The sequence below is a fragment of the Schistocerca gregaria genome, chromosome 1 (genome assembly GCF_023897955.1).
Source record: "Schistocerca gregaria isolate iqSchGreg1 chromosome 1, iqSchGreg1.2, whole genome shotgun sequence".
Taxonomy (NCBI): domain Eukaryota; kingdom Metazoa; phylum Arthropoda; class Insecta; order Orthoptera; family Acrididae; genus Schistocerca; species Schistocerca gregaria.
The window spans coordinates 1,129,971,747-1,129,992,798 of NC_064920.1; the positions used below are offsets into that span (position 1 = coordinate 1,129,971,747).

The following is a 21,052-nucleotide window of genomic DNA, read 5'->3' on the forward strand; positions in this document are numbered from 1 at the left end:
TTGTACTGAAATGAAGGAGGATCTGCAGTTGAATCTCAATGTAGACAAGTGTAATGTACTGTGAATACATAGAAAGATAGATCCCTTATCATTTAGCTACAAAATAGCAGGTCAGCAACTGGAAGCAGTTAATTCCATAAATTATCTGGGCGTACGCATTAGGAGTGATTTAAAATGGAATGATCATATAAAGTTGATCGTCGGTAAAGCAGATGCCAGACTGAGTTTCTTTGGAAGAATCCTAAGGAAATTCAATCCAAAAACAAAGGAAGTAGGTTACAGTATGCTTGTTTGCCCACTGCTTGAATACTGCTCAGCAGTGTGGGATCCGTACCAGATAGGGTTGATAGAAGAGATAGAGAAGATCCAACGGAGAGCAGCGCGCTTCATTACAGGATCATTTAGTAATCGCGAAAGCGTTACGGAGATGATAGGTAAACTCCAGTGGAAGACTCTGCAGGAGAGACGCTCGGTAGCTTGGTACGAGCTTTTGTTAAAGTTTCGAGAACATACCTTCACCGAAGAGTCAAGCAGTATATTGCTCCCTCCTACGTATATCTCGCGAAGAGACCATGAGGATAAAATCAGAGAGATTAGAGCTCACACAGCAGCATACCAACAATCCTTCTTCCCACGAACAATACGAGACTGGAATAGAAGGGAGAACCAATAGAGGTACTCAAGGTACCCTCCGCCACACACCATCAGGTGGGTTGCGGAGTATGGATGTAGATGTAGATGTAGATGTAGATGTAGATGTAGATGAAGTAGTGAAGGCAGCAGAAGATCAAGTAGGTAAAAAGATGAGGGCTAGTAGAAATCCTTCGGTAACAGAAGAAATATTGAATTTAATTGATGAAAGGAGAAAATTTAAAAATGCAATAAATGAAGCAGGGAAAAAGGAATACAAACATCTCATAAATGAGATCAACAGGAAATGCACAATGGCTAAGCAGGGATGGCTAGAGGACAAATGTGAGGATGTAGAGGCTTATCTCTCTAGGGGTAAGATAGATACTGGCTACAGGAAAACTAAAGAGACCCTTGGAGAAAAGAGAACCACTTGTGTTTATCAAGAGCTCAGATGGAAACCCACTTCTAAGCAAAGAAGGGTAAGCAGAAAGGTGGAAGGAGTATATAGAGGGTCTATACTTGAGGACAATATTATGAAAATGGAAGAGGATGTAGATGAAGATAAAATGGGAGATATGATACTGCATGAAGAGTTTGACAGAGCACTGAAAGATCTGAGTCGAAACAAGGCCCTAGGAGAAGACAACATTCCATTAGAACTACTGACGGCCTTGGGAGAGCCAGTCCTGACAAAAGTCTACCATCTGGTGAGCAAGATGTATGAGACATGCGAAATACCCTCAGACTTCAAGAAGAAAATAATAATTCAAATCCCAAAGAAAGCAGGTGTTGACAAATGTGAAAATTACTGAACTATCAGTTTAATAACTCATGGCTGCAAAATACTAACGCAAATTCAATACAGACCAATGGAAAAACTGGTAGAAGCCGACCTCGGGGAAGATGAGTTTGGATTCCGTAGAAATATTGGAACACGTGAGGCAATACTGACCCTACGACTTATCTTAGAAGATAGATAATAGAAAGGCGAACCTATCTTTCTAGCATTTGTAGACTTATGGAAAGCTTTAGACAATGTTGATTGGAATACTCCCTTTCAAATTCTGAAGGTGGCAGGGGTAAAATACAGGGAGCAAAGGGCTATTTACAATTTGTACAGAAACCAGATGGCAGTTATAAGAGTCAAGGGGCATGAAAGGGAAGCAGTGGTTGAGAAGGTAGTGAGACAGGGTTGTAGCCTCTCCCCGATGTTATTCAATCTGTAGATTGAGCTAGCAGTAAAGGAAACAAAAGAAAAATTCAGAGTAGGAATTAAACTCCATGGAGAAGAAATAAAAACTTTGAGATTTGCCAATGACATTGTAATTCTGTCAGAGACAGCAAAGGACTTGAGAGAGCAGATGAAAAGAATGGACAGTGTCTTGAAAGGAGGATATAAGATGAACATCAATAAATGCAAAACAAGGATAATGCAATATGGTCAAATTAAGTCAGATGATGCTGAGGGAAGTAGATTAGGAAATGAAACACTTAAAGTAGAAAAGGAGTTTTGCTATTTGGAAAGCAAAATAACTGATGATGGTTGAAGTAGAGAGGATAGAAAATGTAGACTGGAAATGGCAAGGAAAGCATTTCTGAAGCAGAGAAATTTGTTAATATTGAATATAGATTTAAGTGTCAGGAAGTCATTTCTCAAAGTATTTGTATGGAGTGTAGCCATGTATGGAAGTGAAACATGGATGATTAATAGTTTGGACAAGAAGAGAATAGAAGCTTTCGAAATGTGGTGCTATAGAAGAATGCTGAAGATTAGATGGGTAGATCACATAACTAATGAGGAGATATTGAATAGAATTGGGGAGAAGAGGAGTTTGTGGCACTACTTGACTAGAAGAAGGGATCAGTTGGTAGGACATGTTCTGAGGCATCAATTGGAGGTCAGCGTTGAGGGTAAAAATCATAGAGGAGGCCAGGAGATGAATACACTAAACAGATTCATAAGGATGTAGGTTGCAGTAGGTACTGGGAGATGATGAAGCTTGCACAGGATAGAGTAGCATGGAGAGCTCTATCAAACCAGTCTCTGGACTGAAGATGACAACAACACCAGACCTAATTTTGTGCTTAGTTTTATGTATGTGATTGATTTTCTGTTTTATTTTAACTATTCCTTTTTTTTTTTTTTCTTTTTTCTTTTTTCTTTTAACTTTTCTGTTCGAGCGAAATCAGTGATAGTTTCATAACTTAAATTCTGTTGTTGATGGATAAACAAATATAAATTCTGTACTAATTATAAACATTTGGTGGAACAACTAATAGTATTCTTAAAGGATCTATTGGGCTACTATTTTAAAACATGTAAGTAAAGCCATCCCTTAATTAATTCTGAAGTAATTAACAATTTTGTCAAAATTATTGTTTGCATACTTATATTTGTTAATTTCAGAATTTAAACAAATAATTTGTCGTTACTCTTGAGTAGAAGAAACTGTTAAAAGGAAAAAAATCAGTATATTCAGTTTTCTTTAATGAATTCAGTTTTAATTGTAATTTCTGTAAATTTAACTTTGAACAATGTGTAGTTTCAGTAGTTATTCTTGCGAGGATGTGCAAGGGCCCAGTTTTTGCTCCTGAGACTGCCAGCCCACAGCCGAGTTTCAGACAAGGAACCAGTGTTGGTTAGAACCACAAAAATGTTTCAAGTTAACTGTGAAATAAGTGTAACACAATTAGGCCATGTCTTAAAACAATGACAATCTCTGTTCAATAAGTACTGCAATATTCTGCAAGACTTGTGAACTGCGTGGTTAAGTTTTACTGCTAACAGATGTACAACAGTAAACTATGGTAGCAGTATGTGGATTATCACCTGCAATCTATTAATGAGGCTTATTGAAAGTTAAACAATAGTGCACTGGCCATATAAATGTGTATACTCCGTCAAAATCAATCACACAATGCAGTTTGTAAACAGGAATTTGTCACAAAGCAGTGTGGCACATCTTGAAACACAACCTTGGGATGAGACCATACCACATCCAAGTTGCCCAAGCTTTATCATTGGTGTGGAAATGTAAGTGGGTGGACTGCTGTCAGATTTTGGCTGAAATTATGACTACCTGGTAAGATATTCTGAATATAATGGCATTCAGTGATGACGTCACTTTTACGCAAGGGGATTTGTGAACCAACATAACAGTTTCCTGGGCCACCAAAACTCACGAGTCTTTCAGTAGCATGCATAAGACTCCTCCAAAATGAATACTAGTGCATTGTGACCACCACTGGAGAATTGGACCCTACTTTGTTCATAAATGAAAAGTAACTTCTGACATCTACTAGCAAATGCTGCAGCAACACACCACTGATGAACTACCACTAGACATCTGCAGTGCAGGGTATTTCCAGGATAGCGCTCCACTGCAATGGGCCTGTACTGTTAGAGACTATCTCAATGGTGTGCGGTGTGTGTAGTTGGAGTGGTATGAGACCCCTGATACTCGTACACCTAGTTACAACTCTGACAGGTGACATGTACATAAGCATCCTGTCTGATTACCTAAATCCATTCATGTCCGTTATGCATTTTGATAGATTGGACAATTTCAGCAGGACAATGCAACATCACACTTGTCCAGAATTGCTACACAGTGGCTCCAGGAACACTCTTCTGAGTTTAAACACTTCTGCTGGCAACCGGACTCCCCAGACATGAACATTAATGAGCATATCTGGAATGCCTTGCAACATGCTGTTCAGAAGAGTTCTCCACCCCCATTTACTCTTATGGGTTTGTGGATAGCCCTGCAGGATTCATGGTGTCAGATCCCTATAGCACGACTTCAGGCATTAGTTGGGTCCGTGCCACATTGTGTTGTGGCACTTCTGCATGGGGATGTGATATTATCCTTTCCCAGGGAAATGAATGTACAGGCCTTAAATGCTGCTGTTAATCGTTGGTTTTTACGTGTTGAATTTGATGAAAAGCAGGTTCAGTTTGCAGGTATTTAACACTTGCAGCATATCATTCAACATATTTGATGTATTTCATTGTAGATTATTTAGTTTGTAGATGTACGTAAAGTTAATAAACTGTCCCTGCCATTTCAGTGTTAACATAATTTTGACTAACCCTCTATACTTAGTGGCACCCAACAAGATTAAAATACTTGGATGAGCCTATAGAGGACAGTGCTAGTGTGGAGGCATTTCACCATGTAAGAAAAGAAAAATGGTACTGGGGATGGCCAAAAGTAAAAAATCTATTGATTTTTATCGAAGGCCTCTGTACCTCAAACAAAGACTGCGGGACCTATACACAAGGAGGAAATCATCGCGCCGTGGCAATAATGAAGGTAATCATTACCCATCCTGTTCCCAAAGGAAAAATGATAGTATATAATGCTGAGTAAGAAAAAATAACATTGTCACATGAGGAATTGGGAAACAATAAATGTTCTGGGGCAGGGGCTGGGCTCCAGAATGTAACAATGGAACAGTAAGTCCACATATGTGATTTATTCATCTCCTTACATACAATTTTCAAATCATTTGATTTGATGTATCGGACACATATCAAGGTTTACAGAAGAAACTTCTTCACTTTAAGAAAAATACAAAAGTTTACATTATATTTTACATTTCTAAGTTACAGTTACACATGTACATAAAATAATACCTGTAATACAATCCCTGTGTTCAGACTGTGAAGCTGTCCTCAATGAATTCATCGACAGAATAATAACACTTTTCCACCAGAAGAGTAAAGAGCAATCTTTTCAGTGAACTGAGCTCCATTTTAAATGTATAACTGCCTTTTATTTTATTGAAAATTTTTAACCCCATATAGTCTGGCATTTGGCCATAAAGTTTTAAACGATATGTTGGAAGTTTGAAGTTATCTCTGTGGCAAGTGCTGTAGTTGTGGTCAAAATGGAAAGTGTCTAGTGTATGTTGATTTTTATATAGGAACACCACCATCTCATATATGTAAAGTGAGCGGACAGATAGTATTTTTAAATTTTTTAACAGTGGATGACAGGATTCCCATTTTTTTGCGACACACATTTTTAATTACTTCCTTTTGTAATACTAGGAGCCTAGTGACATTTGCTGAATTTCCCCAGAAGATTATGCCATAACAAATAACTGACTCAAAGTAGCAGTGAAACTATCTGGTATCCATGTTTGTGGCACCTGACAAAATACACATTGCAAATGCCAAGTTGTTCAGTTTATTTGTTAAGTAATCTATGTGTACCTTCCAATTTGAATTTTTGTCAAGATTTAGGCCTAAGAACGTGGTTTGCTTCCGTGTTATCCTGAACATTGCAAGTTATCTTTATTTCAGTCCTTTCTACTAATTTAGCTTCAAATTGCATCATTTTGGTTTTAGTTACATTTAGTTTTAGTCCATTTTGATAGAAACAAGATTCAAGTTTTTCTAAAGTATTTTTGGCTTTTTCTGGAATATTTTCAGATATCTCATTTTCAATTAGAACTGATGTATCATCAGCAAATAAGACTGAATGAACATCAATAGCCAGTGATAGGTCATTTACATAAAAAAGAAACAGATAGTGACCCAATATCGAACCTTGGGGGAACTGTTTTCCACTCTGAGGAATAATTGATTCTATTTGAAGTTAAAATTACTCTGTTTCCTAACTGACAGGTAAGAGCTAAACCATTTTAAAGCAGTGTCCCTCATTCCATACACCTGTAATTTGTGGAGGAGTAATGCATGGTTCACCAAATCGAAAGCTTTATTAGATCACAGAATATTCCTGTGGCCTTTCTACCTTTATCTAATGTGGAGCATATTTTTTGGATGAACTCATTTATGGCTTTCACAGTGCTTTTACCCTGTTGGAACCGAACTGGTTTTTAAAAATTATATCATTTACAGTAAGAAATTTATTAATTTGTTTTGCTGCAATCTTTTCAAACACTTTAGAGAAGACCAGCAAGAGAGAGATAGGGCAGTAATTCCCCATATCTTTTGTTGATCCTTTCTTGAATAGAGGTTTGATCTCAGCATATTTCAATACATTTGGAAAGCATCCCGGTTCAAAAGATTGATTTACAATATTTGACAGTGGTTGAGAAATAATATCATACACGCACTTGATTACAGATGTTATTTCATCCCACCAATGTGAGGTTTTGTTTTCTTAGAGACAGTATTTCCTTTTCCTCATCCCTTTGGGTGATTTTTTCAAATTATTTGAAAGATGTGTTCTGGCTGTTTTCCAAATTTGTGATGCCCTCATAGAATGTCATATCCACATCTGATATTACTACATTTAGGAAGAATTCATTGAAACAACTTGACATCTGAACAGGGTTTACTATAATTTCATTTTCATTTCTAATTTTCAAAATCTCATGAATTTTCACTTTGGCTCCTAATTCAGACAACAACTGACCACACTGCTTTTGCCGTATTTCTGTGTTCCCATATGAATTTATTATTTGCCATATTTTTAGCTGCCACTACAACTTTCCTAAATACAGCTTTATACTGTTTGACATAAGTAACTAAACCCGAATTTTTGTATGATTTTAACTCATTGTAGAGCTCTCTTTCTGGCACCAGAAATTTTTATTCCTGTTGTAATCCATTTGAGTTTACCATTTACTTTCTTTTGCTTATATCAATGAGGAAATGATTCATTAAATACCTCTAAGAAACATTTTAAGAATTTGTCATAGTTTATCGAGCTTGAACTATTATGGTATACAGGGCAACTTATTGTACTTAATTTACTGTGGAATAAATCCATTTTACTTTTACTGAGATTCCTTTTTATATACACTTCTGGAGGCTTTAGGTTATTTGCTTTTGGGAGCTCAATAAACAGAGTTGAGTGATCTGAAATACCCAAGTCTAAGCAGTATTTGTGCTTATTTCCACTGTCAAATATTATCAATGCAGGTCACTGATCTGCTATTTTCCCTAGTGCCTTCAGAAAAATTTAGCTTGAAACCAGATTTCTGAATGAAATCACGAAAATTTGTGGAATCATTGCTTTCAACTAAGACATTTAAGTTGAAGTATGCTGCTATAACAACTTGTATCTTACTTTCCTTCTGGAGTTTTCCTAGGAGGCATTCGAATTTGGCTAAAAACACTTTTGTTACTACACATCCAGGAATTCTGTAGATTGCTATAACCAGTGTGTTCAGATCACTTAGTTCTACAGAGCAACTTTCAAACATGCTCTCTTCATTTAGACATTAAAACTATCTCTTACTGTATAACTTACAGAAGAATTGACAAGAATGCAGGAGCCTCCACGAGATTTGTTATTCTACAAAAGCTAGCAGCTCCCTTAAAATTATTAGTACTATTTAATACTTTTATAAAAATGGTTCAAATGGCTCTGAGCACCATGCGACTTAACTTCGGAGGTCATCAGTTGCCTAGAACTTAGAACTAATTAATCCTAACTAACCTAAGGACATCACTTACATCCATGCCCGAGGCAGGATTCGAATCTGTGACTGTAGCGATCACGCGGTTCCAGACTGAAGCGCCTAGAACCACACGGCCACACCAGCCAGCAGTACTTTTATACTATCTTCTGTTAACCAGTGTTTGTTTAGGCAGATTATTTTAATATTTACGGATTCTGAAAGCAGAACTTTTAGTTCATCGATTTTTGAGTATTTACGATTTGGTAGCACTTCCCCTAAGCCATTTATATTCCAGTGCCTCAATAGATCATTTTTGCTTTTAGCTATTTCACGTGCATCCTTAGTTTGGTACCTAAACTTTTTATTTTCAGTTTGAGTTTTTTCTTTGTCACCTCTATCGGAATGAATTAGTTTCCCTTGCTTCTTAGGATTTTACACATGTCTATGAACATTTTACCAAGGTTCACAGAGCCTAATGGAAGTGCAGACACACACACACACACACACACACACACACACACACACACACACACACACACACACACACACACACACACGTTACTAAATGAGCTACTGTTCCTTGCTCACTAAGAGGCCAAGTGTAAGTAGTTGCTTGAAGAAGAGAACAGTAATAAGGAAGCTCTAAGAAAGCTCAAATAAACCAAGAATTTCAGGGAAAGATTTCAGCAAGAATGTGGGTATTCATTTAGATTCAGGGAGCAAGGTATATCTAAAACTGCACGAACTAACATTAACTATACAAAATAAGCATGTGTCCTTAACCGTATCAGTAACTATAATTTATGTTGTTGGCATTACTGGAAATAAAGGAAAGGGAAAGCTGATAAAGGAAGAAATGAGACTGCCCATAGTTATTAATACCTCTGCTTTCTGTCAAAAATTATTAATTGTGCCAAACCAAAACTTAGATACGCTTCTTGCAATAACATGATTCACGTTTCCGTCGCACTTCACCTAGTGTAGACCGGGAACTGTCTGCTAGGCTTGCCCAATGTGAAATGGCTGGGAACGGCCTGAGTTGTTGTTGTTCCGCCAGCAGAGGGCGCGGCCGAATTCTCATGTGCCCTCTGGTGGGCGGGACTTTACTTGCGGCAACTACTCTCCAAGACGCACTCTGCCAATGTGCCCCTCCCACGATCTTTCTGGTGGCTACTGCATTCGTCCTCCTTTGGGGGGAGTGAAGCTACTGTGATCCACTGCGTTGGAAGGTGGCGTGCTGTGCAGTAGTGATGATCTCCATGTCCATTGGAAAGCTGGAGTCAGGGGGATCTGCCAACCCTCTAGCCAAAACCTTCGAATACGGTTGGAAGTGACCCACATGAAGAGACCCCATCGTCCCACCACCAGAGCCCAGGACAGAACGGGCAAAAAGCCGTTGAACACTGGATCCCAGTCCACCTCGGGAGGGGCAAGATCCAGTGGCGGGGACGATGGGGAAGGGACGACCACAGGTGAACCAGCCGCCTGAGAAACTGGGTCTGCGAGGGGGGCCAGCTCTCGCCAGGGCATCTCTAATGATGGCAATGCCGGTGCTGGAATTACTGGAGGCTGCCAAGGCTCAGAACCCTCGCAGTGTGGCGGAGTCACAGGTGGTAGGGGCAGTAGCGTCCCCTGAGAAAACAACACGGGTACCAGCAATGGGGAAGCCGGTGCCAGAGGGGTCAGGGGGTGGGTGCCCAAACGTGGACGTAGCTGATTTCGGTGACGGCGTACCTCCCAGTCGCCCGCCTGCAAGGTAAAGAGCTGGTGGCCATTGCAGCGCAGGACCACAGCTGGTATCCAAAGTGGATTGTGACCAAACCCACGTGCCCAGACCGACATACCCGGTGGAAAACCAGGTACCCCATTTTGTGAAGAATGGCGAGGACCAGGCCAGAGGAGGTGCATCGGAGTCCTAGGTTGGCGCCCGTGGAGGAGCTCTGCGGAGCTGCGTTCTCCCATCGGTGTGGTCTGGTATGCCGTCAGGAAAAGTGATGAAGCCTTCTCCTCTGGAAATTCGTGCAAATACCTTTCATCTGCGTCCTAAATGTGCACACCATGTCGGTTCACACACTGGGAACAGGCGGCCACCAAGTGCTCAATTTCTCTGTCAATACAGGGACAATACACATGTCTGTGAGCCAAGGTTTTAGTACGGGAAACGCCCCAGTGCGCCTCATGTAATAACGTGAGTACCTCCATTCGCAAACTTGCAGAAACAACCACGTGAGGAGCTGTATCATCGGTAGCCAGAAGGAGAACAAAATAATTACGAAGAGGGTCCGAGGCCCAACCTGGACGTCGGGACGACCACCCGTGCTGAACGAGGTGAACTACTTGCCGGAGAACTGGGTGAGCTGCCATTTCCCGGGCGACTCTAGAACTAGTGATCTGGGAGCCATCAAACGCTTGGCAGGATGCCACATCCAAATGAAAACACAATTTCCTTCTGATCGAACTTAGGATCCAGGCCCACTGGAAGACGGTAAAGAGCATCGACGCTGGCATGCTGTCCAGTAGGGCGAAAATGAATGTCATAATGGTACTTAAAGAGGAACAAGGCCCAGCGCTGTAGTCTGTGGGCCACCCTCTCTGGAATCTGAGAGGTGGGGCCAAATAACGAAATTAATGGTTTATAGTCAGTGATTAACTGAAACTTCGTGCCATACAAGAAAGGGTGAAACTTGTTAACAGCTTAGACAATGGCCAAAGCCTCTTTTTCCACCTAGGAGTAATGGGTGTGCGTGGGACTAAGAGTTTTAGACGCAAACGCCAGTGGCTGCTCGGAGCCATCCACATTGCGATGGGACAGGACTGCCCCCACCACCTACTGCGAAGCATCTGTTGCCAGGACCGATGGCTTATTGGGGTCAAAAGTAGCCAAACAAGGCACTGACATGAGGAGGCCATTGATGAGGTGAACACTCGCTCGCATGCAGGTGACCAATCAAAAGGAACACCCTTGCACAGAAGGCAGTATAGGGGGTGGGCTATGGTGGAAGCCCTGGGAATGAACTGGTGGTAATAGGCAATCTTGCCTAAAAAAGCTTGAAACTCCTTCAGCGAATCGGGCCGCCGAAGGTCGACAATACCTTGGACCAAACTTCCTAGCGGCTGGACGCCGTGCTGTGAGATGGTGTAGCCCACATGCTCAATGGATGGTTGGAAGAAGTTCGACTTACGCAGGTTGCAACACAGGTCCATGGACCTGAATTTGAGAAAGAGGGTTCAAATGTTGTGCAAGTGTTCCTTCGTGCTGCGGCCCGTGACAATTCTGTCATCCAGGTAATTAATACAATGAATGATTGTCGATGTGTCTTGCTCAAGATAATACTGAAATATCGCCGGGGCACTGGATATTCCGAAGGCCAACCGCTGGTATTGGTAAAGGCCAAATGGGGTGTTGACAACTGCCAGCCACTTGGAGTCCTCATCAAGTGGTATCTGATGATACGTTTCAAAAAGATCGATTTTCGAAAAATATTTGCCTCCCACCACGACAGAGAACAATTCATCAGAACAAGGCAAGGGATAGGTGTCCACCACCAATTGGGAATTAATGGTGGCCTTGAAATTTTCCCGATGGTTTCCTGATAACGAGGGGCGAAGCCCACTCACTAGAAGAAATGGGAAGAATGACCCCGAGGGCTGTCAGGTGGTCTAGCTCTGCTTTTACCTGAGGGCGGAGAGCCAGGGGGTCTGCCTTGAGCATAGAAAACACGGGCGACCCGACGCATTCAACGTTAAGTGAGCTGCAAAGTCCAAAACACGCCCCAGGCTCTCCTCAGAGATATCCTGACAGTCAGAGATATGCTGACAGTCAGAGATCAAAGATTCCAATGATTGATAGGGAACATCTTCAGAGACCAACTGTATGGTGTCTGATAGAAAAACCGAAAGCTTGAAAGGCATCGAATCCAAAAAGATTAGCAGAGCTCTCATCACTGACAACAACAAAAGTAAGCGGCCGAGTGACTGATTTGTAAGTAACGTCGGTATTGAATTGACCCAGTAGGGGAATGAGCTGTTTACCATAACCGCGTAGACGCCGGTAAACTGGCGCCAATGGGGGCAACCCAAGGTCGGAGTAAGTTTGTGCATTCAAGAAGGAGACTGCCGCGCCCGTAACTACTTGCAGTTGTGATCGGCGCGACCGAACAGACACCTCGATAAAGAGTTTGTGTGACGATGTGTCGGGAGCCTGGCTCGATGAAACTTCCTGAACGTCAACGTCCATGTCCTCTGTATCTGCTTCTTTCGATTCTTTTGAGGCTGAGCGGCAAACTTTAGCAGTGTGTCCTTTATTACATTTGCGACAAACGGCCCAACGCTGGGGGCACTCTGACCGATCATGTTGTATATAGCACGACGCACAGGACGGTAACAGGGGCCGGCGGCCGGAACTCTGTTTACGCGCCGTGCGGGAGCGGCCGCAACGGCCGGATTGTACCGCTCGCACGTCGTCCACCCCGGACCAACACTGACTCAAAGGGAAGGCCTCAGCGCTTGTTGGTGACGACACGTCAGCTAGGCACGGCGAACGCCAGGTCTGTTGCAGGCAGAAACACCTGGGCGTGCTTAACACTATAAATCTCTTAGTTTTGTACAAAATGTTTGGTATTGTTTTGGATTCTGCAGTTTTATTTAGGTGAAAGATTTTCTTACTATCGTAAAGCTACAAATGAAGATCATAGTTATGTATTACTGAATCCAGTCGAAACAGACGTAGATCAATATGAGAAGTTGCTTTGCCCCATTGTAAGCTTCGGAAATTTTACATTCAAGTAACTATATTTACTTGATCCATTTTGTTATCTAAACTTACCCAACCCCCTTACAATTAACTCGTTTCTTTTATTTATTTATTTTCGTTTGACATCGTCACTGGAAATGTGAACTAATTTACATGCATAAACGTCCAACTGCTGCCAGTCATTAGATTACAGTCGTTTTCAACGAAAGGAATTCAAAACAGGAAATAAAACAGCTTCATACATCGAAAATACTGCTGAGCTTAAACTTTTTAAACATGCATATTAGAAAAGAAATATTGCTCTCTTGGAACAAAGGAGAAACTTTATAAGATAAAAAAAAATTATTTGATAAAACAAATATCTCTTTTGCCTCCTCTTCTGTCCCCCACCCCCTCCGCCAACGTGTACAATCGCAAGATATTTCATTAACATTCAGTGCTCCTCGTCCCAGTCAACCAAGATACCTAAAGGAGAGCACCAATATGTTTAGTTTCTTGTAAAAGCAACCCAGTACAAACTTAACTTCCTCAGATTTACAAATAAGGTAAAGAAGCACGAATTCTCTTGCTGCTGTACCATGAAGTTGTTTTTGTATGTCAATCCTTAAAACAGGTGCGAATTTAAGTTCAGGAGTACACTATTTGTTAAGAAGTGTAATGAACTGCACAATTAATTGATTGCAGAAATATTTCAGAGCAATGTGTGTTGGTCAACTACCGCCAATAGTTTCACATTTTCGTGTGTCAGAGAGGGGGACACCACCATTATGAATACGCCTGCAACAGAGCTGGCGTCCGCTGTGCCTAGCTCACGTGACGTCACGAACAAGCGCCGAGGCCTTCCTTTGAGTCGGTGTTGCCAGGACGCGGCTGCGCCGCCCTGAACCGCCGCGACGTCGCACCACGCTTCCAACTGTTGATCTGCGGCGTGAGAGACTTCATACGATTGAGCAACGGACAGGACTTCAAGGGAAGGGTCTTCCAACTGCAGGGCCCGTTGCCGGACCTCCCTATCAGGGGCCGAACGAACAATGACGTCGCGCACCGTAACGTGGGCATACGACTCTCGCGACTAATCCGTGACAAAATGACACTTGCGGCTAAGACGGTGCAGCGTAGCGGCCCACTAAGACTGATGGGGCTGCTTCTTGCATTGATAGAACTCGACCCTAGCCGCCACAACATGCGTGCGGCGGCGATAATATGAAGACAGCAACGAACACAATGCGTCAAAAGACAAGGACGAGGGTTCCTGCACTGCCGCAAAACTTGATACAGCGAGGGAGATATCCAAGACAAGAAAAGAGCACGACATACCTCCGCATCGGCGACATGAAACGCCTGGAAATGCTGCCGAAGGCGATGTTCATATGCGTCCCAATACTCCGCCGTCTCGTCATACGGGGGAAAGGGAGGAGGGAACGGCGCGGGAGCAGACTGCGTGGAGAGCAACGCCGGAAGTACTTGTTTCGCGGTTGCCATGAGCTCCGTCTGCTGCTCAACCAAAACCCGCACTAAATCCTCTATGTCGTGGATAAGCTGCGAAACCGGAACAACGACGCAACACGCGAAAGAACGACCCTACTCGTCGCCAATTGTGTAGTAACACGATTCACGTTTCCGTCGCACTTCACCTAGTGTAGACCGGGAACTGTCTGCTAGGCATGCCCGATGTGAACTGGCTGGGCAGGGCCCGTGCTGTCTGAGTTGTTGTTCCGCCGGCAGAGGGCGCGGCCGAATTCTCGCATGTCCTCTGGTGGGCGGGACATGTGCGCCTCCCTCGAGTGGATCTGCACGGAGATAACTTGTCCTCCGATGTGTGATGGAGTTGTTCGCAGCAGTTAGTGCTTTGCCTCCCATGCATGCCGATGTAATGCGTCTTCACATGTAGAATGTCTTCTTGGGTGTCTCCTCAGCACAGTTCTGCAGTGCCAGCTATGCAGCGAGCAGGTGTGGCCAGCGGGTGGTGACGCTGCGCGGCAGTTTGCGGCCCAGCGTCCGGATTTGGGCGTTGTGTGACCGGCCAGCGCGTTCGTAAAAGGTGCGGGCGGCCGCCTGGAAGAGGTCACGGAGCAGAGGTACTTCCGCAATGTCGTGAAGATGAGCAGTGGGGAAATCGTAAGGCAGGTGCAAGGCCAGCCGAAGGATGCGATTCTGCAGTGTCTCCAGCTTCTTCAGGTCCGTGTCGGCGGCGTTTCCCCAGACGACGGCGGCGTATTGGAGTACAGGGCGGAGCAGCGCCTTGTAGAGAGTAATGCCCAGCAGCGGTGGAAGTCGGGAGCCGGGGTTCAGCACCGGGTACAGGACGCGAAGCCGGTTCCGCACTTTGGCCTTCACTTCGCGGATGTGCGGAACCCACGTGAGTCGGCGGTCGATGGTGACGCCGAGGTAATGCGCCGTGGGACGCCACGGGACAGGGCTGCCAGCGACGGTGAGCGGTTGCAGACCTGCAGGAACGAGTCGCCTGGTGACCACCAGGAACTGCGTCTTGCCCGCATTGAATTGTAGACGCCACTTGACGGCCCAGGCTGCCAGGGTGTCAACGGCGAGCTGCAGACGGCGGCGCATGACGGCGGCATTGAGGCTCCTCGTATATAGAGCCATGTCATCCGCGTACAGGGCAAGCCGCACACGGTCGATCTTCGGCGCATCAGAAGTGTACAGCGAATACAGAAGTGGTCCCAAGACCGAGCCCTGTGGCACACCGGCGTTGATGCGGCGGACAGAGGACAAGTCATGCGCGGCCCGCAGATGGAAGGTCCTATCGGGAAGATAGGAATGGATAAGAAGGACGTGCGACTTCAGGACCCCAAGTGCAAAATGTCTGAACAAGAGGCCGCGGTGCCACACACTGTCGAAAGCACGCGACACGTCCAGGAACACCGCGCCGAAGAACTCGCACTGCTCGAGGGCGACGAACGCATCTTCCACAAGCCATAGGAGTTGGTGAAGTGCCGAGTGATGTGCGCCTCCCGCGATCTTTCTGGTGGCTACTGCACTTCTAGGTCTAGAATAAATATTAGGAAGTAAAGTGTCCCTAAGTTTTGACACAAATAAGAGTATGGCGGAAAATGGGAATACAAGTACCTCTTAAGGGTAATTTAATCACTTTTAAACAGGTATTAAAAAAGGTGGAACAAGTCCATTTGGCAGCTATTGCTAACACAAATCCAATATATTGACCCTATAACAGAAGTGAGAAACAGAGATAAGTGTTTTCTGATAAACCGGTTATTATTGATGAACATGTTTGTAGATCTGAAATAAGGGATGAGAAGCCTTTCTTCTGCAAACCATATTCAATACCCAAGAGCTGTGGTGTTTGAAGAAGACATACAAAAGATGATCAATGATGGTATTATTGAGCCCAGATTGAGTGTACACATTGCCTTTTTTAGTGATGGAAACACTTGCTGGAGGCTTTTGGTTGGTGTTAAATGCACAAACTTCAAGCAAGCCTGTTGGAACAGAGTGGGATAGGACTGTAAGTACAGGAAAATTGGACAAAGTTTGAGGAAGCCACTTTTATCTGCTCCATGGTCTTAACTGCTGGCTACCAGCATTCACTATGCTGCTCATAATAATTCCCCTGCATTTCTGTTTTCTTATTCGTTTGTTAGACTTAATGGTGCATTACCTCTCTCTGACTTTTTATTTATAACTCTGTACTGACCTGGTTAGAAGTCCTGTTCTTTCAGCTACTGCACTTCACTAATTCCCACTGCAGCACTATAGGCTTATCTAACTCTCTCTCTCTCTCTCTCTCTCTCTCTCTCTCTCTCTCTCTCTCTCTCTCTCTCTCTCTCTCTCTCACACACACACACACACACACACACACACACACACACAATCTGTATGTGGTGGTGGCTGGATGCACAATCAATTGTGTAACACCATATCAGGTTTATGTGTGTGTGGATTTCTGCATTGCGTTTACATCTACATTGATGCTCTGCAAACCACTGTGGAGTGCAAGGCAGAGGGTACATCCCATGGTACCAATTATTAGAGTTTCTTTCCTCTCCATTCACATATGGAGCACAAGAAGAATGACTGTTGCCTCTGTACATGGTGTAATTATTCTAATCTTGTCGTCTTGATCCCTACATGAGTGACACATGGAGGGTTGTATTATATTCCAACACTCATCATTTAAATTGTTTCTTGAAATTTGTTTGTAGACTTTCTTGGAATAGTGTTCTTCTACCTTCAACAGTCTTCCATTTCAATTTGTAAGACTCCTCTAGTTCAGTTTCTTCAGTATCTCTGTGACACTTTCTCTTGGATCAGACAAACCTGTGATCATTTGTGTTGCCATTATCTGTGTATGTTCAATATTCTCTGTTAGTCTTATTTGATACAGGTCCCACACACTTGAGCAATGTTCTAGAACCTGTTACTTGGGTGATTTCTGAGCAATCTCCTTTGTAGACTGATTCCATTTGCTCAATATTCTACCATTAAACTGAAGTCTACCACCTGCTTTGAGCCAATGTGATCATTCCATTCCACATCCCCACATAATGTTACACCAATTTGTCTGATTCCAACAGTGACCCACTGATATTATAGTCATAGGATATTACATATTTTCATTTTATGAAGTGCAAAATTTCGCATTTTTGAATGTTTAGAGCAAGTTGCCAATCTCTGCACCACTTTTAAATCTTATTGACACCTGACTGAGTATTCATGCAGCTTCTTTCAGACAATACTTCATCATGGATAAATGTATCATCTGCAGAAAACCTGAGGTTACTGTCAATTTTGTCTGCAAGGTCATTAATGTACCACATAAACTGAAGGGCCCCCAACATATTTCCCTGGGGCACACCTGGAATTACTTCCACAGCTGATGATGACTCTCCATCCAAGATAACATGCTGCCTCCTCCCTCCCAAAAAGTCCTCAATCCAATCACAAATTTCACTTGATTCCCCATATGACCATATGTTTGACAATAAGCGCAGGAGTGGTATTGAGTCAAATGCTTTATGTTGTTGTTGTTGCGGTCTTCAGTCCTGAGACTGGTTTGATGCAGCTCTCCATGCAGTAAAGCTGCATGCCCTCGGGAAAAATTACAGCTGTAGTTTCCCCTTGCTTTTAGCTGTTCGCAGTACCAGCACAGCAAGGCCGTTTTGGTTATTGTTACAAGGCCAGATCAGTCAATCATCCAGACTGTTGCCCTTACAACAAATGCTTTATACAAATCAAGAAATACTGCATCTGACTACCTTGATGTAAAGCTTTCAATCTGTCATGTGAGAGAAGTGTAAGTTGGGTTTCACATGATTGATGTTTTTGAAATCCATGCTAGCTGGTGTTGAGGAATCATTTTTTTTTCAAAATACCTCATTATGCTTGAGGTCAAAATATGTTATAAGATTCTACAAAACCCAATGTCAAGGATATTGGACGGTAGTTTTGTGGATTACTTCTACTACCCTTCTTGTAGATGGGTATGACCTGTGCCCCTTCCCAAGAACTTGGCACAGGGTTTGTTCAATAGATCTATAATAGATTATAGTTAGAGGAGGGGCTAAGTCAGGCACAAATTCAGTATAGAGTCTTATGGGGATTCCAACAGGCCCTGGAGCTTTGTTCAGTTCTAACGATTTTCGCCGTTTCTCAACACTAATTTCATTAATTTTTTTAGTGGTACAAAGATAAAATTGGGACAATTCTCTTGGGCTTTCCTTTTTGAAGGAAGATTTGAAAATGGAGTTAAGCATTTCAGCTTTTGCTTTGCTACCCTCAACAAAATTTAGCATTTACGGTTTTTCTCTGCTACTCTTAATTTTATTTCCTGTCTCAATTGCTAGGGACTAGACACTAACTTTGGTGTCATTAAACAGCCTTTATATATGACCAGTATTTCTTTGTATTTGCGAAATATGATTTGACAATATTCTGCTATGTTGGTCATTAAAGACATCCTATGATTTGTTTTACGCTTGTTATGTAGTAATGTCTGTTTCTTTAGAAGTTTCTTTGCAGTGACTGTATACCATGGGGGTTTGCTCCCACTGTGAAACGTTCTACTGGTACGTACCTATCCAGTGAATGGACAGTTCCTCTACATGCTCCTGCCCTGTGCTGAGATATGACGCTGCTGATTTTTTATCCAGTTTACTGAACATTCATATCTGTCTGCTTGTTTCAGTTGTCATTTGTACTTCGATAACGATTGTTGCCACAAATACTCATGGTCACTAATAACAGTACCAATGTGGACATTTTCGTAGAAGTCAGGTCTATTTGATGCCATTAGATACAATACATTTTCATCATGAGTGATGTTCCTGACTGTTTGTTCTAGGTAGTTTTCAGAGAAGGCATTTATAGTTTCACAGGATGTCTTATCACATCCACCACTAACAAAACTATAATTTTCTCACTTGATTGTTGGATGATTAAAGTCTCCACGAATGATTACAGGATGACGGGGGAACTTAAATGCAAATGATTTGAGTATCTTGTCTATTGCCACAAATACACTACATCCATTTCGCATTTGCCTATCATTTTGATACACAATGAAATTGTCCCCCCAAATCTCACTGCTATCTTTCAGGTTTCAACCAGTTTTTTGTACCTTGATGAGGCCAAAAGGCGACAGTAGTTTGTGGGACCAGGAGAGTAAGTAAGTAAGTAAGAGTAGGGAACAGCAGAGGCCCTGTTATGCTACGCTGTGGTACACTATGACTTACTTGGTAATGCTACCTCAATTATGACTTCCAGTGATCGAGTAAAATCTGCTTCTTTGATGCACCTCCTAAATAGACAAGTCACAGCGGACGTCGGACAAAATGCCTGATGAATCTACAACAAGACTTGGCAGAGTCACCTACCATTCTGTCGATCATCACGCTACCGTTTCTGTATATGGAAATAAAGGGGGTAATTTCCAAGAATGTTTGCCTATCGAAGCCGCGGGCTACACACGATAGATATCGAAAGTGCGATTCTAAATCGATCACGCAGCTATGGTGGCGCGCATTAGTGATGGGCTTAACTGCGATTTTCCGATATCAGTGATTTCTGTGAATGCTACTTTTCAGTATCTGTTTTTCTTAACTGTGATTTGTCGCAGTTAACAGTCGCAGTTAAGGAACGTAGGTCGTGTATCCCTCCGCCACTGCTATTTCTGCTACTTCCGCGATTTCTGTGACTTCTGCGATTTCTGTGACTTATGTGATTTCTGCTACTTCCGCGATTTCTGTGACTTCTGCTACTTCTGCGATTTCTGTGACTCCTGTGTTTTCTGCGACTTACCACCGTATGAAAAAGTTACATCTGCCCACACAGAAAATTGCATCTCAACAAACCTGTCATTGGTAAGTAAGTTTTACGTTTGTTCTTCCGTTGGCTTTAATTGTATATTAAAGAAACAACTGTGAAAATATTAATAGTGTAATTAATATGTAAGTAGCCATACAGTAGTGTAATAGTTCGTGTCTAGAAAATGAATTCTAACATATTGTTATGTACACAGGTACCCGAACTACATTTCAGTCACTCAGTAAATTGATAACTCAAAATATCATTGTCACCAGATCTGGAGAAATCACCACTGCGTTTTCGTCAGACAAGAGGTTAGTTTCTAAGTGTTTCGATGGACTTAATTACTTCAGTGAGATCGTTCTTGCAAATGTGAAATATACCCCATTGAGTGGCTTTCATTACAGCAAATATTAGCAATCTACTCTGTCAATTAAATTTCTTGTAATTAGTGACAGCAAAAATTGTTTAATAATGCTTGTGATTTTGCAGACACAGTTCTGACTTTTGATTACTGGTTGCTGTACGTATTTATCCACATCAAGGCTGTTGAGAGAGACTCGTGAAGATTCAAGACAGCTCATAGAGGATTTGCAGTTTAAAAGTGACATAATTGTGAAATAAGTGTGCAGATGAGTGATTAAACTGTGTTTTATTGAAGTTGTTATGCAATTTTAAAGGAATAATAAATGTTAAATACAGTGAGTGAATAATGAAAATCTCATTTTTCACATGCTTAAGCTGTCCTATACCCGTAATTTTCCGCCACTTATTTACTGGTAAACACTAGTTGGAGAGTGACATGACGCCCCCCCACCCCTCCTTCTCCACAATCTTGTTGTGACACTGACCTGTAACATGCATTTTGAGGCGTTTGATATGAAAGTGGGAAGTACAGTTCTTCCAGTTAAATCAGTAATAGCTTAAGTGCAGGACTTGAAAGTAACACGGGAAAAGCTTACTTATGTAGGTGGTAGTAGTGTCAGCAAAAAGTTCGTGTGTGTG

General features: G+C 42.5%; 1 long non-coding RNA gene across 1 annotated transcript; it reads left to right on the forward strand.

Annotated features, from left to right (window-relative positions):
• Positions 1-20,005: 20,005 nt before the first annotated feature.
• Positions 20,006-20,771, forward strand: LOC126283984 (uncharacterized). The gene is made up of 3 exons (XR_007551420.1): positions 20,006-20,103; positions 20,262-20,361; positions 20,540-20,771. It is a non-coding gene; the product is annotated as an uncharacterized LOC126283984 (long non-coding RNA).
• The last annotated feature ends 281 nt before the right edge of the window (positions 20,772-21,052 follow it).